Source organism: Oryctolagus cuniculus, chromosome 1 (assembly GCF_964237555.1).
Source record: "Oryctolagus cuniculus chromosome 1, mOryCun1.1, whole genome shotgun sequence".
NCBI lineage: Eukaryota > Metazoa > Chordata > Mammalia > Lagomorpha > Leporidae > Oryctolagus > Oryctolagus cuniculus.
This window is the reverse complement of record NC_091432.1, coordinates 41,551,344-41,566,497: the sequence shown is the minus strand read 5'-3', so window position 1 is coordinate 41,566,497 and position 15,154 is coordinate 41,551,344. Positions and strand designations below refer to the sequence as shown.

General features: G+C 36.7%; 1 protein-coding gene across 2 annotated transcripts in view; it reads left to right on the top strand.

Moving 5' to 3' along the window:
- LUZP2 (leucine zipper protein 2) overlaps positions 1 to 15,154 on the top strand; it is a 527,143-nt gene that overhangs the window by 126,869 nt on the left and 385,120 nt on the right. The gene's annotated exons all lie outside the window — the stretch shown is intronic.

Sequence of the window (15,154 nt, the reverse complement as noted above, 5' to 3'; positions counted from 1 at the left end):
TAATTTTTTTGCTTAGTACTATATTCAAATTTTTGTACTTTTTAAATTTACTTAATTTTCCTTAAGTTTTATTTGCTTTTGACTTAAATGTGTGACTCACTGTGAGTTATGTTTTGAATAAAGTTTGGGATAAAGTAGTTTTTTTTTTTTTTTTTTTTTTTTTTTTTTTTTTTTTACTTTTGTTGTTATTTTTGTTATTTTGGCCAGGGATGTTCAATTACCTTAGCCCTACTTGTTAAAAAGACAGCCCTTACACTCTTTAAAAAATATTTAGAGTGTACAAGTTTCATGTATTTCATACAGATTCAGGAACATAGTGATCCTTCCCACCCTACCCTCCCTCTTGCTCATTCTCCAGCACCTTTTCCTCCTCCATGCTAATGGCCTGGAAAAGCAGTGGGAGATGGCCCAAGTGCTTGGGCCCCAGCACCCACAAGGGAGACTCAGAAGAAGCTCCTAGCTTCAGATCAGTCCAGCTCCAGCCATTGCTTTTAGACCCTTGAAACCTGTTTGTTCCTTTGGAAAATGCCCTTGGACATACTTAGTTGAGTCCATTTTGGAGAAACTTATTAAACTAATTTATTAATTTATTTAATTTGAAAGTCAGAATTAGGGGGGAGAGAGAAAGAGAGAGAGAGAAAGAGAGAGAGAGAGAGAAAGTGGGTGTTTCCATCCTCTCGCTCACTCCCCAGATGGCTGCAACAACCAGGGGTGAATCAGGCTGAAGCCAGGAGTTTCTTTCAGCTCTCCCATGTAGATGCGAAGGGTCCAAGCACTGGGCCATCCTCCATTGCTTTTCTCAGGCCATGAACAGGGAGCTAGATCAGAAGTGAAGCACCTGGGACTCAAACCGATATGGGATGATGTTTTCTCAAGCGGCAGCTTTACCTGCTAGGCACAATGCTTGCCAGGAAGAATTGTTTAAGCTTGTATGACAATTAGAAAATTTCAGTATTTTATAATTTTGAACATAAAAAATTCATCCTTTGTTAGATTCACACCAAAATATTTGTGTTTTTCTAATTTTAAATGTTATGTTTTTACATTTCAGTATCAATGTACTTATTGTTACAACTTAGAAGGAGAAATTTTTTTATATACTTATCTTGCATCCTTCAACTTTGCTGAATTCACTTACTTTTTTGTGGACATAATTTGCTTCTTTTGATTTCTTTGCCTTTTATATGAAAAAAGATCATTGCATCATCATATACCAACAACTTTTCCTTTTCTGAACTATATGCCTTTTATTTATTTTCCTTATTTTAGTACACTGTTTAGTAGATTTAATATTTTGTAAAATTAGAAGGATGAGATTAGACATCCTCACATTGCTTCTAAACTTATGGAGAAATTATTCACTTTCACCATCAATTATGATGATAATTAAATGTTTTTTTTTGTAGATACTAATACTTGAGGAGCCTTTCTTTTTAAAAAAAATATGGTTTATTTTATATATTTGAAAGGCATAGTTACAGAGAGAGAGAAAGAGAGGGAGCGACACAGAGAGAGAGGTCTTCTATCTGCTAGTTCATTCCCTAAATGGCTACAATGGCCAGGGCTGGACCAGGTCAAAACCAGGAGCTAGGAGCTTCTCCAGGGTCTCCCATGTGGCTTCAGGGGCCCAAAGACTTGGGCCATCCTCCTCTGCATTCCCAGATGCATTAGCAGAAAGCTGGATCAAAAGTAAAGTAGTTGGGAGTTGAACTAGTACCCATATGTGATGCTAGCATTACATGGGGCAGCTTAACCCACCCACTAGACCACAATGCCAGCTCCGAGGAGACTTCTATTTTATTTTCAGAGAGTATTTTTAACCCTTAAAGGAAATTTAGTTTTATCAAATGATGTCTATATAAATTAAAATTATGTAATTTTTCTTACTTATGGCCAATAAATATTTTGTATTATATTGATCACTTTTTCAACTTTTAACAGCTTTGATGTCAGGAATAAACATATGTGGTTGTGGTGTCTAGTTATTTTTATATACTACAGAATTCTGCCTGCTAATATATTATTGGAAAACTTTGGTATATTTTTATAAGAAATATTGACTTATAGCTGATACCCCTGCACCCTTCTCCCACCTCCAGTCTTTTGTTTGATATTTTTCTTGTTTTGATATCAGAATAATCTAGTTGCATAATGTGAATTGGGAAGGCTCCTATTATGTATTCTGGAATATAGAATATAGAATGTAGAATATAATGATTCTTTTTTAAACATTTGGTAAATAGAATGTTCTACAGATTTGGGAGTTTGTGTTGTTAGTGTGCCTCCCTTGACACTACTTGGGAGGAGGTAGATAGATATGCAGGCTTTATATCTCTGCATTGCACTGAAGTCTTGAATCACCAATAGATCACACATGACAGTCAAAGGGCCAATTTGGGAGAAGTGTTTCACTGCTGCCGGTTGGGGTATACATCCAGGATTCCCAGAGGATCTTCACTGACGTGAGAGGTCGTTATAGTCTATGGGCATAAACCTCCCAAGTCTCTAGTGATCTTGACATGACCATGCTTTAACACTGGGGTACCGTCTGACAGACTGATAAGGATGGAGGTTAGACTACCTCTAGATATTTGCAGGCATGAGCCATGGTGAGGACACACATAAGTGTGTGTGTGTGTGTGTGTGTGTGTGTATGCATATGTGCGTATGTGTGTTTCTGTTCTGCTTGCCTGGAGTAGAAATGTTATCTGTTTTCAAGGTTGCTAAGCCTTCCTCTTTCACTACCTTTAGTTAGAGACAGCATTCTGTTGTTAAAACTTTTATTTTGTTTGTATTTTAGGAGGTTCTGAATTGTGTTGTTTTCAACTTTGAGTCTGAGACACATGAGAATAAAAGAAAATCCTGGGAATTAATGAGCATTTATTTCCCTGAGTGTTGGGTTCATTAGTTGCCCTGCTTTCTTCTCTCCAACTTTTAGAGTCTTATGTTTGTTCTATATTAGGGGTCTTGAAAAAATATTGAAAATGCATAATATGAAAATATATATGAATTTCAAAAATTTTGTGCCAAAATAGACTTATCTTTTAATTTATCTTCCATGAACTTTTTAAAGTCTCTTCATATATAATCACCAGGACTTTTTATTTTTCTTTGTGGTAGAAATGGTAAAAATAATATTTTATTGTAATACACATATAAAGTAAAAAATACTAAAAAGTGTTAGAAAAAGAAACACACCTAAATTTATACTGCTTGCTATTGAGTACTCTTAGGTGATCTGTAAAAGCTTTTATTCCATGAAATGGAAATTTTCCCATAAAACTTACCATCATGCTTTGGCCAAAAGTTATCATTACACTCTTGGAAATTTCTTATCTTTGCATTTCATAAGTTATGTTTGCATATATGTATGCATGTTGTATAATTGTAATTACTGAGCATTGTGGATTAGAGTTCTTTTGCATGCTCACGCAACATCTGCAGTTCTAGATTCACTGCTCCTTGGGGATGGAGATTAAATTTTCTTTAGAATATCTGGCCTACTGCCTTATGCATGCACTTGCACATTTTTCTGAATAAATTAGCTGTTTGTGCTTGTTGACATTTCATCCAATTGAGGAAAATTCTGGAGCATTTTAGGCCAAATCACATGAGAAATTTATAACAAAAATTGTAGTTTTAATTATATCCACAAGTCAATTCAACTGGATTGCATAGTGTGCTTTGTTGCTGGCTCTGTGCTCTGGTCTGAAATATTTTCCTAATTTCTCACTAACTGATATGTATTTGTATTTATCTAGCTTCACAGTGCTCTGCCTGGAAGCCTCACACCTCTTGTAGAGTTGACTGGCATTCCTGTGCGTACTCATAGCACCTGTTTTTTATACCTCTTCATTATGTATTCCCTACATTATGTTGACTGAATCACTTGCAGGTCTCTCCCTTTAAATGCTGTCTTCCACAGGTCAGGAACTGTGCTCTGCAGAGTTTTAACTTCCTGTCACAAATGAAGACTTAAGTAATCTTAGTATATTGAGTTTTGGTTTATAAGACCTTCTTGCTAGATTCTTAAAATGTTATATTGGTTAATTTCTGTTTTGGCAAGTACACTGAATTGAAATTCAGAAAAAAAAAACACTCACCTATTCAATATTTCTTGAAGTTCAACTAGTCTTACTTTAAAGCCCTATCCTTCCAGCAATATAATGTTGTGTTTGTAGAGATAGGTAAGTCTGTTCTTCCCATTAAGCCACTGTGTATTCATGGCTCACTGAGCCTGTCCTATTAATTTCTGACTTTATTATTTCCACTGCATAGCTTATCTTAGGTGAACTCTAGTCACAGACCTCCCTTAGTGAACCTGCAATCAAATTTAAATGTTACTGAAGTGTTCAATTCTCAGTTATTTGTTAAAAAGTCTGAGATTCTTACTTTCAAAACTCTTGTTATTCTCTTTTCACCTTTTTTGGATGTTTTCTATGTTTATGTCATATTTTCCCTTAAAGCTTTTGCCCTGTGAAGCATTTTAGATTTCTGTTATTCTCACAGAAGGGTTACAGAAAGCTGTGTTTATCTACTTTTTCTTTCTCTTAATAGAACATTGTCTTCACAACTCTTCTTAAATGGCCTTTATCTTCCTTAAATTTACAAGAGAAAAATAAATGTAAATTCATTCTTGTATTCTTTGCAATCTCTTTTTGGCAATTTCTCATATACTTTTATTATAAATAGCTTGTCAACACCATAAAAAAAAAACTCACAAACTTTAGGAAGTTAGATTTGCAGGTTGAGAAACAGCAAGGTCTTAATTAGTGAGCATTGAATTCTCAGTTTAAATTCTGTCAATTGCTTAGTAATAGTATAACCTTGAATAATTCATTTAGGCTTAATGAGCTTCGATTTACCTATTTGGTGATAAAGACTAAGAATAGGGAATGGACTTTAGCTGTTAAGATGCTGTCATTCAACGTTGAATATCTGGATCCAATTTCCAGCTCCAGACTTCAGGTTCCTGCCAGTCTAGTTCCTAGATGGAAGCAGATGATGATTCAAGTAACTGAGTCCCTGCCATCCACAAGGGAGATCTGGATGAAGTTACCAGCTCTCAGCTTTGATCTTGGCCCATTCACAGCTATTACAGGCTTTTGAGGAGGGAATCAGATGATGGGAGCTCTCTCTCCTTTTCTATAGCCTTCTCTTTGTACTTCAGATAAAGAAATAAACAGGAATAACAATACTATTCACTTCCTATGTTTGGCATCAAGAATAAATTACAAAATATGCATTAGTGTAGTCTCACCAACTTTGTCAACTTTGTGAGGTATCAATAATTATTATCACTTCCATTCTCACTTTCACTTTGCAGAAGTGACTGTCACTGTCCCCATGAGTGCTTATGAAAACTTTCCTTTTTATTTACTGAGTCTAGCTGAAACTATCTTAGAATCAGCTTCAATTTAGAAGAAAAGAGAAGAAAAATTGCTGTGCAAAGAGTTCTAGTGATGTAATTAAGTTGGATTTAATCAATTTCTGTTCTGTGTTCAGTGGTGTTGAGGTAAAAATTGACAATGCCAAATTTTCACACTACACATGCACTGAGGGGGGGAGAGGAGATTTAGTGAACCCCCTAAAAAGTTTTTAAAAATGCCTATATTATTAAAAAAAACTGCACTAATCTAGATAGTAAATAATAATATAAACTCAAGGGAACAGATGGTTCCAAAACTTTAAAATGTCTATAGAAATCTAATTAAGCATATAGTGGCTTAAAATAATGAAACTTTAAAATCAAAACTTGGAGGCTGGCGCTGTGGCTCAGAGGGTTAATGTCCTGGCCTGAAGTGCTGGCATCCCATATGGGCACCAGTTCTAGTCCTGGCTGCTCCTCTTCACATCCAGCTTGCTGCTATGGCCTGGGATAGCAGTAGAAGATGGCCCAAGTCCTTGGGCCCCTGTACCCGTGTGGGAGACCTGGAAGAAGCTCCTGGCTCCTGGCTTTGGATCGGCGTAGCTCTGGCCATTGCGGCCATCTGGGGAGTGAACCAGTGGATGGAAGACCTTTCTCTCTTTCTCTACCTCTCTCTGTATCTTTGTCTTTCAAATAAACAAAATAAAGCTTTTAAAAAAATAAATAAATAAAATCAAAACTTGAGGGAAAATCTGTCTATAATTTTAATCACTAACAGGAAAACTCCTTTCAAGGAGAATTTTCCTTTTGCTGTTTATTTTGGTATCACAGATTTATACAGAAATACGGAATGGAACGTGAGAGCCTTTAATGGAAAGGAGCACACAGTTATACTTTATATCCTGCATTAGACATTCCATCCCCATCATTTAGAACACTACCACTTATTAAGTGCTCAAAAACTAGCTGTTGAAAATTGTCCTCTTACATTCTTCAATGCCCCACTGCTTCTACATAAGGCTTATGAAGAGACAAATGTGTCTAATTACTGCTGACACCTTATTAGTCTTTGTTGCTTATATATTGTGCTCATATTAATAATTTAATTTAATCTAATGAATATCTTATAAATATTAAGTTTAACAATGTTAACAAGATGAAGTTAGTCCTAATTTACAGAAACTAAAACTGTAAGATCTAGAGATAATATAGATTTTATGTCCTTAGGTGAAATCAGAGCAATATTTATCCCAGTGCCAGAATCTCAGATTTTATAACATAATCATTCATTAATGGAGCATCTATTTTTGAAACAAGAGTCAGTAATACTCAATGGAGTAACGGTGTTGTTTGGTACTGTGGATAAAAATAATAATTTTCCTATCCTCAAAAGCTCATTTTGAGGCCTGGCGCTGTGGCATAGTTGCCTAAGCCTCTGTCCGTGGTGCTGGAATCCCACATGGGGCCATTTGTAGTCCTAGCTGCTCCTTTTCTGATCCAACTCTCTGCTATGGCTTGGGAAAACTATAGAAGATTGCCCAAGTGCTTGCGTCCCTGAACTTGTGTGGGGACCTAGAAGAATTTCTTAGCTCCTGGCTTTGGATTGGCCCATTTCCAGCTGTTGTGGCCATTTGGGGTGTGGACCAGTGGATGGGAGATCTTTTTTTTCTCTCTCTCTCTCTCTAAGAGAAGTATTGTCTCTAAAAATACCTTTCAAATAAATAAACAAAATTGTTTTTAAAAAAGCTCATTTTATTAATTAATTTATTTATTTATTTCCATGCTTTTTGAAAGGCAGGGAGGTACAGAAAGAGAGACACACAGTCACAGAGAGATTTTCCCTCTACTGGTTCACTTCCTATGCCTGCAATGGTTAGAACTAGCTCAGGTAAAAGCCTAGGAGCTTGGAATTCAATCTGGTCTTCAATGTGGATAATAAGGACTCAGGTATTTGAGCCATCATTGCTCTCCCTCCCCAGAGTGTGCATTCAGAGGAAGCTGGAATTGGAAGCATTCCTGGGATATTAACCAAGATACTTCAGTTGGATGTGGACATCCCAAGTGGCATATTAACTGTTGCACCAAACATTTACTCTTAAGAGCTTGTATTTTTAAAAGCAGAAACAAAGAATAAACCTAATTATTACAATATAATGGCATGAAATTAAGATTGTATTACACTGAATTTGAAGGAAATCTCACAAAACATATATAATGTTAAATATTAGGGATTGAGCTTTTCAGGAGTGGTTTAACTGAAGAATAAGGAGAGAAGTGAGTGTATGGTAATAGTAATAATAGTGAAAGTTTAATAAGTGTGTTGTTCATGTAGTTCAAAGTCATAATGATGACAGAATAGAGTATAAAAATGTTTTTTGAAATGTGGGCTTTGATATCAGCATTGTGGCACAGTGGGTTAACCTACTGCTTCTGTGACATTGTCATCCCATATGGGTATAAATTGGTATCCTGACTGTAACACTTATGATCCATCTCCCTGCTAATGTGCCTGGGAAGTCAACTCAAAATTGATTGAAGGCTTACCTATAAGACCTGATACTCTAAAAATTACTATAGAAAAATGGAGAAGGAGATGCATTTCCTGGCATTGGTCTTGGCAATAGATGACTGGGATTGTTTCAAACTTAAAAGTTTTTGCGCAATAAAGAGGCAAGCAGAGCAAAAAGGCAACCTACAGAAAGAAATGATATTTGTCAACCATATATCCTATAAGTAGCCAATATTCAAAATACATATAAGAATTTATACAACTTGAAAGCACAAAGTCCAATTAAAAATTGGGCAAAGAATCTGCAGGAGTGGGGAATACCCACCCTATGGGCTATATAAGGCCTACAAAACCATTTGATCTGGCGCTGCCAAGGAAATGACAAGTTGGACTCGAAATTCAATAAATTTGTAGCTGGCTAATTTTAATTTGATAATTTTGTATAGTCTGTGAATGTTGTAAATATCCAAATTACCCTTCCCAGGAAAAATGTTCCCCACCACTGATAGATATTTCTCAAAAGAGAGACACAAATAGCCAATAGGTATATGAAAAATGCTGAATGTTAAAAACAATTGGAGGCCGGCGCCGCGGCTCACTAGGCTAATCCTCCACCTAGCGGCGCCGGCACACTGGGTTCTAGTCCCGGTAGGGGCTCCGCATTCTGTCCCGGTTGCCCCTCTTCCAGGCCAGCCCTCTGCTGTGGCCAGGGAGTGCAGTGGAGGATGGCCCAGGTGCTTGGGCCCTGCACCCCATGGGAGACCAGGAAAAGCACCTGGCTCCTGGCTCCTGCCATCGGATCAGCGTGGTGCGCCGGCCGCAGCGCGCCAACCGTGGCGGCCATTGGAGGGTGAACCAACGGCAAAGGAAGACCTTTCTTTCTGTCTCTCTCTCTCACTGTCCACTCTGCCTGTCAAAAAAAAAAAAAAAAAAAAAAAAAAAAACAATTGGAGATCCAGCGCCACCGCTCACTAGGCTAATCCTTCACCTGCAGTGCTGGTACTCCGGGTTCTAGTCCCAGTTGGGGCACTGGGTACTAGTCCTGGTTGCTCCTCTTCCAGTCCAGCTCTCTGCTGTGGCCCGGGAAGGCAGTGGAGGGATGGCCCAAGTGCTTGGGCCCTAAACCCGCATGGGAGACCAGGAGGAAGCACCTGGCTCCTGGCTTTGGATTGGCACAGCGCACCACTGTAGCAGTCATTTTGGGGGTAAACCAACGGAAGGAAGACCTTTTTCTCTGTCTCTCTCCCTCATTGTCTAACTCTGCCTGTCAAAAAAAAAAATGGAGAAATCTAGTATAAAACCACAATTGAGATATCATTTTACACCCATTAGGATGGCTATTATCAAAAAGATAAAAGATAAGAAATGCTGATGATTAAACAGAGAAAAGGTAACATATATTGATGGAAATGTAAATGGACATAGCCATATAGGCCATAGTATGATGATTTTTTTTAAAGAGTTACATAAAAAGAGGAAGAAACACACACACACACACATAGAAAGAGAGAGAGAGGGAGAGACAGAGACAGAGAGACAGAGAGACAAAGACAGAGAGAGAGAGAGAAATTCTGTCTGCTGGTTCACTCCTCAAATGGCTGCAGCAGTGAGGGTGGGGCCAGGCCGAAGTCCAGAGCTGGAAACTTCATCCGGATCTCTGAAATGGGTGCAGTGGCTCAAGCACTTGTGCCACACTCTGCTGCTTTACCAGGTGCATTAACAGGAAGCTGGAATGCAAGTGGAATAGCTGGATCTTGAACTTGTACCCATAAGGGTATATTGCTGCCATGAACTATATTGTTTGTGATGCATTAAGCTTATGATTAGAAAGTAAATTGAAATTATGTTATTACAAAAATTAAACCAAAAAAAGGGATTGAGGAGGAAGGAGGAAAGGAGGGAATGAGGAAGGAAAGCATGGCTAACTTCTTAGAGTTGTATCTATGGACTACATGAAATCTGTTTTCTTTGTATTAGTAACAATTCTAAAATAAATAAAAATATTTAATAAGAAAGATGTTATGATAAGTGAAATAAATCAGAAATAGGCAAATATTGTATCATCTCACTTATACATTAAACATAAAATGGTCAAACTCAAAGAGTGTATAGAATGGTGGTTTCAAGAAATGGTGTGAAGAAGTGGAAATGTGAGGATGCTGGTCAAAGAGTACAAAATTTCAGCTATGCAAGATGGATAAGTTCTGGACAGCTGATGTAAAGAGTGAGGACTAATATTGAAATACCACATTGTAGACTTGAATTTGCTAAAACTGTAGATCTTGAGTGTTCTCATTGAAAAAATAAAAACAAACTATAGAAGAAGGGGAGGTAGACAGAGAGAAAAGGCAACAAGAGAAAAACAGGTAGGAAGGAAGAGAAGAAAGAAAGAGGAGAGAGAGAAAGAGAAATAAAGAAAGGAAGGCAGGAAGAGAGGAAGGGTGGATAGAAGGAAAGAAAACAATAAAAAATAGTAGCTGTGAGGTGAAGAACAAGATAATTTATCTTGATTGTGGAGGTGATTTCACAATGTACTCATGCACCAAAACATTAAGTTGAACTCTTTAAATAAAGGGAATTCCTATTTGCCAATTATATTTACAACAGAAGTAGAAAATGTAATGAAAAATAGTTCATGAGTGGAGCATTTGTAGGAAATTAAAGAGTTCAAATTCGTCCTCTGGATGCTGAAATGAAAGCAAAAATCTTTGAAGAAAATATTAAGAAATATGAGACTCAGAAATAACTTGTATTATCCATATAGACTCTTTTTTATGATATATTTATTTACTTATTTGAAAGGCAGAGTTGCACAGAGGCAGATAGAGAGAGAGAGAGAGAGAGAGAGAGAATCATCCACCTGCATTTTCACTCCTCAAATGGCCACAATAGCTGGAGCCACACAAATCCAAAGCCAGGGGCCAGAAGCTTCTTCCAGGTCTCTCACGTGGGTGCAGGGACCCAAGGACAGACCATTTTCCAATGCTTTCCCAGGCCATAGCAGAGAGCTGGATCAGAAGTGGAGCAGCTGGGACTCGAACCGTCGCCCACAGCACTGGCCCACATATAGACTCTTAGTTTTCTAATTCCGGTCTCAAAAACCTGTTCGTGAAGATATATAGAGAGAAGATTAGCTAGATAGCATGATTTTTGAAGAAAATATTTGACGTGTGGATGGAGATGTAGTAAACTGTGAGCAATGAACCTATCTTGGAGAATGTCAGTGTTTCCAGTCTACAGATCATAGGGCATATGGGGAGTAGAAGCATGAGTACTAAGGAGCTACTCATGGACTTTAATTACTATCACATTCTAGCTTTTTAAATTTGAATAATTAATTTACTTAAGTTTTTCTAGGTCTTAGCTTCTTCTGCTATAAAGTGCCAACCTCAGACTATAAAATGCTGAACAAAGTAGATGATGGTAATCCCTCAACAAATGCCAACCCTTTCCGTTATCCTCTTCTACTATGAGAAACAGGAATGAGAGTCGTGCTGAGGGAGACTCAGATTTCAGCTAAGACAAAGAGTATCAGGAAAGAGTATACATTCTTTCAACTCTGCCACTTTACACTTGAAAAGAAATTTGAATATGCCACTGCAACACCCACAGCAATCAGAAAGCTTTAAGGGCTGGCATCATGGTTTAGCAGGTAAAGCCACCACCTGCAACACCAGCATCCCATTTGGTGCCAGTTCCCAGGCTTTTCTACTTCCAATCCAGCTCCCAGCTAATGGATTGGGAAACTCTGTGTAAGATGGCTCAAGTGCTTGAGCCCCTGCCACCCACATGGGAGACCAGGATAAAGGCTCCTGCTTCAACAAGGTCCAGCCCAGGCCACTGCTGCTATCTGAAGAATGAACCACTGGATGGTAAATTCTCTTTCTTTCCATTTCTCCCTTTCTCTCTGTAACTCTTTCAAGTAAATAAATAAATCTTATTAAAAGATAAGACTTTAAAACATCAGCTTATAAACAAGAGAAAATGAACTACTTATCAACTGAGAGAATTTAAAATACATTCATAAAAGTAATTTCACACTGAATTTCAATTGCATTTTCCTCTTTAGATATTCTATTATTAGTTTCTCTTGCCTTGTCTCTTGATAGTTTCATCAATGACAAGGTAATTTTCAGCCAGTTATAAAAATTAGATAGGCGACCAGCAATCAGTGAAGCACATAAATTTTGTAAATAATACAGATAATTTGATAATCTCCAACTGTTATGAACTTCAGATACTTATTTGTAAAGAAAAAGCTATCATGAATAAATTCTACAAGCCAACATAATGATGGATAATAGTCAATCCAAAAGCAGGGTTAAAATTAATAGTATGAAGATGAAGATGGTGATTTTTTTCTGATTGTGATCATTATTTTTTCAAGATTTAATCTACTTTGAAAGAGTTACAGATTGATTTTCTGTCTGCTAGTTAACTCTCAAATGGATGCAATAATGGGCAGGATGAGGCAGGAGGCAGGAGCTTCATCCAGGTATCCCAAATGAATGCCACATGCCCACATAGTTGGGCCATCTTCCTCTGCTTTTCCTAGGTGCATTATCAGGGAGCTGGGTGAGAAGTAGAACAGCTGGGACACAAACTGTTGTCCATATGGGATATAGTCATTACAGTGGCAGCTTTTCCCACTAATCCCCAACTCTGGCCCCTGAACTCTGATCATTATTAAAAAAAAAAAAAAATAAATGTATTTATTTACTTGAAAGTCAGAGTTAGAGAGAAGAGAAATTTTCCATCAACTGGTTTATTCTCAAAATGGCCACAACAGAGTTGGGCCTTTTCCAGGTCAGAATTCAGGAGCTTCTTCCAGGTCTCACACGTGGGTGCAGCGGCAAAAATACTTGGGCCATCTTGTACTGCTTTCCCAGGCGCATTAGCAGGGAGCCGAATCAGAAGCGGAGCAACTGGGACTTGAACCGGTGCCCACATGGGATTGCTGGCAACTGCAGATGGTAGCTTAAGCTGCTGTGTCACAGCACTGGTCCCAACTCTGAGCATCATTAAACTAATCAATAGACATTGTGAAGTTAAAGATCTGCTTCAGTTTGTCATGGCTAAAAAAAAAAAAAAAAAAAAAAAAAAAAAAAATCAAACCTTGATTCTATGCTTAAGATAGTGTGTGAATAATACCAAGAAAATACCATGTTACTATGTGTGTCATACACTATAATATGTTCTGGGCTTCTTTGGACTTCTTGCCTATTTCAATAACAAATATTTTATTGGTATCCGATGACACTCATTTGTTGATATACTATATCTTTCTGTTTTTTTTTTTTTTAACTTTTATTTAATGAATATAAATTTCCAAAGTACAGCTTATGGATTACAATGGCTTCCCCCCATAACGTCCCTCCCACCCGCAACCCTCCCCTTTCCTACTCCCTCTCTCCTTCCATTCACATCAAGATTCATTTTCGTTTCTCTTTATATACAGAAGATCAGTTTAGCATACATTAAGTAAAGATTTCAAAGTTTTCTCCCACACAGAAACATAAAGTGAAAAATACTGTTTGAGTACTAGTTATAGCATTAAATCACAATGTACAGCACACTAAGGACAGAGATCCTACATGAGGAGTAAGTGCACAGTGACTCCTGTTATATATCTTTCTGTTTTTAAACAGAGCTAAAGAGTTGTAACAGAGGTTCCATAGTTCTCAAAATCTAAAATATTTACATTTTTGAACCTTTATAGGAAAAGGTTTTTTATTAATTTAATTTTTAGGAATATAAATTTCATATGTACAACTTCAGTAATATAGTTATTTTTCCACCATACCTGCTGAAGAGTTTTATAAGTATTTCTCTATATAGTAAAAAAGATTTTTAAGTCACAGGTACTGTAGTTTTTATTACTCTATTTTTGTTATCAAAACTTGTACTTTATTTTTACTAATATTTATGTATTAATTTTTTTTAAACATAAAGAGAACAGATTTAATATATTTTATAGGTACAGTTATAAGATGATAACCGTATTTCCTCCCTCCTCCTCTCCTTATTTCCACATCCTTCATTTCTTTCTTTTCTTTTTCTTTAATTTTTGCAAATTTTTCCCTCTATCATCACAGGCTTAATTCACCACTAACCATAATATTCAACAAGTAAATAGTACAAAGACCACAGGCCCACAGAAGTATAAACAAGGGCTTAAAACACCAAATCATAGGATGTCCATTTCATTCCTGCACATTTTGTTGTATGCTATCTTAACTGCCATATACCAGAGAAAGCGTATGCTATTTGTCTTTTTGGGACTGGCCTATTTTACTAAGCATAATGGTTATGCTTATGTTTTTTGTTGCTATTTACACAAGGAATTTTTATATTTTAAAAAATATGAATCATTTTGTGGTTCTAATCCTAATAAAGCAATCAACCTTTTTATTCTTTGGATTCTTTTCCTTTGTCAATTTGCCAACAGTTTGACAATTTTCCAGTGAGGACCTTTGGAAATCAATATTTCCTGTGTATTCGAGAGACTATATGAGCAGAACACAATCCAGTAGGATTAGGCAGTTAAACCAGTTAAAGAGAAGACATACTATGGAGCCCTGTGGGCCAAACTACAGTTATGTGCAAATCTAATCGGTATTACTGACTCACCATTGTAGGCTGCCTGGGTAAGATGGGACCATCCACAAGAATGGATGAACTGTGGAAGAGGAGACAGTATAGAACATTCATGAATTAAACACTTGCCCTACTGCTTTCCTGAAAATGGTTTATGTTCTAAAAGACAAAGATCTATGTTTTTAATCTTTGTTTAGCTTGTGAATATACATGTCACTAATATTATTTGTTAGTCTTAGGTTTCAAAATGAAAGTAACTGCAGATAGTAATGTAGAAAACATAGTTGAACTGCAACAATATTAGAATTTTAAATTATAATCTGAATTACCATACCTTATAAAATATATATCAGTATACTATATACTCAAAAGATCCAGGTTATATGATATTTAAAAATATATTTCTATTAGATCAGCACCAAAAATATCTTTATTTTCTGTACAATCCATGTCAAATTCTTAATTACAATTAAATAGAAACTATTGCTGAGAAAAATCACAAAAATCTACAGAAATTATTAAAGACATATCCAAACAAGTCTCAAATATGTTTTAACATCAAGATCAGGCATTGGATGAACATTAAAGTGAATATCAATGATTTTTCCATCAGCAAGACTTTTGATGTCAACTTGGTGTTATGGGAATATTTTACATCTCACACAAAGGAGTACTTAGAT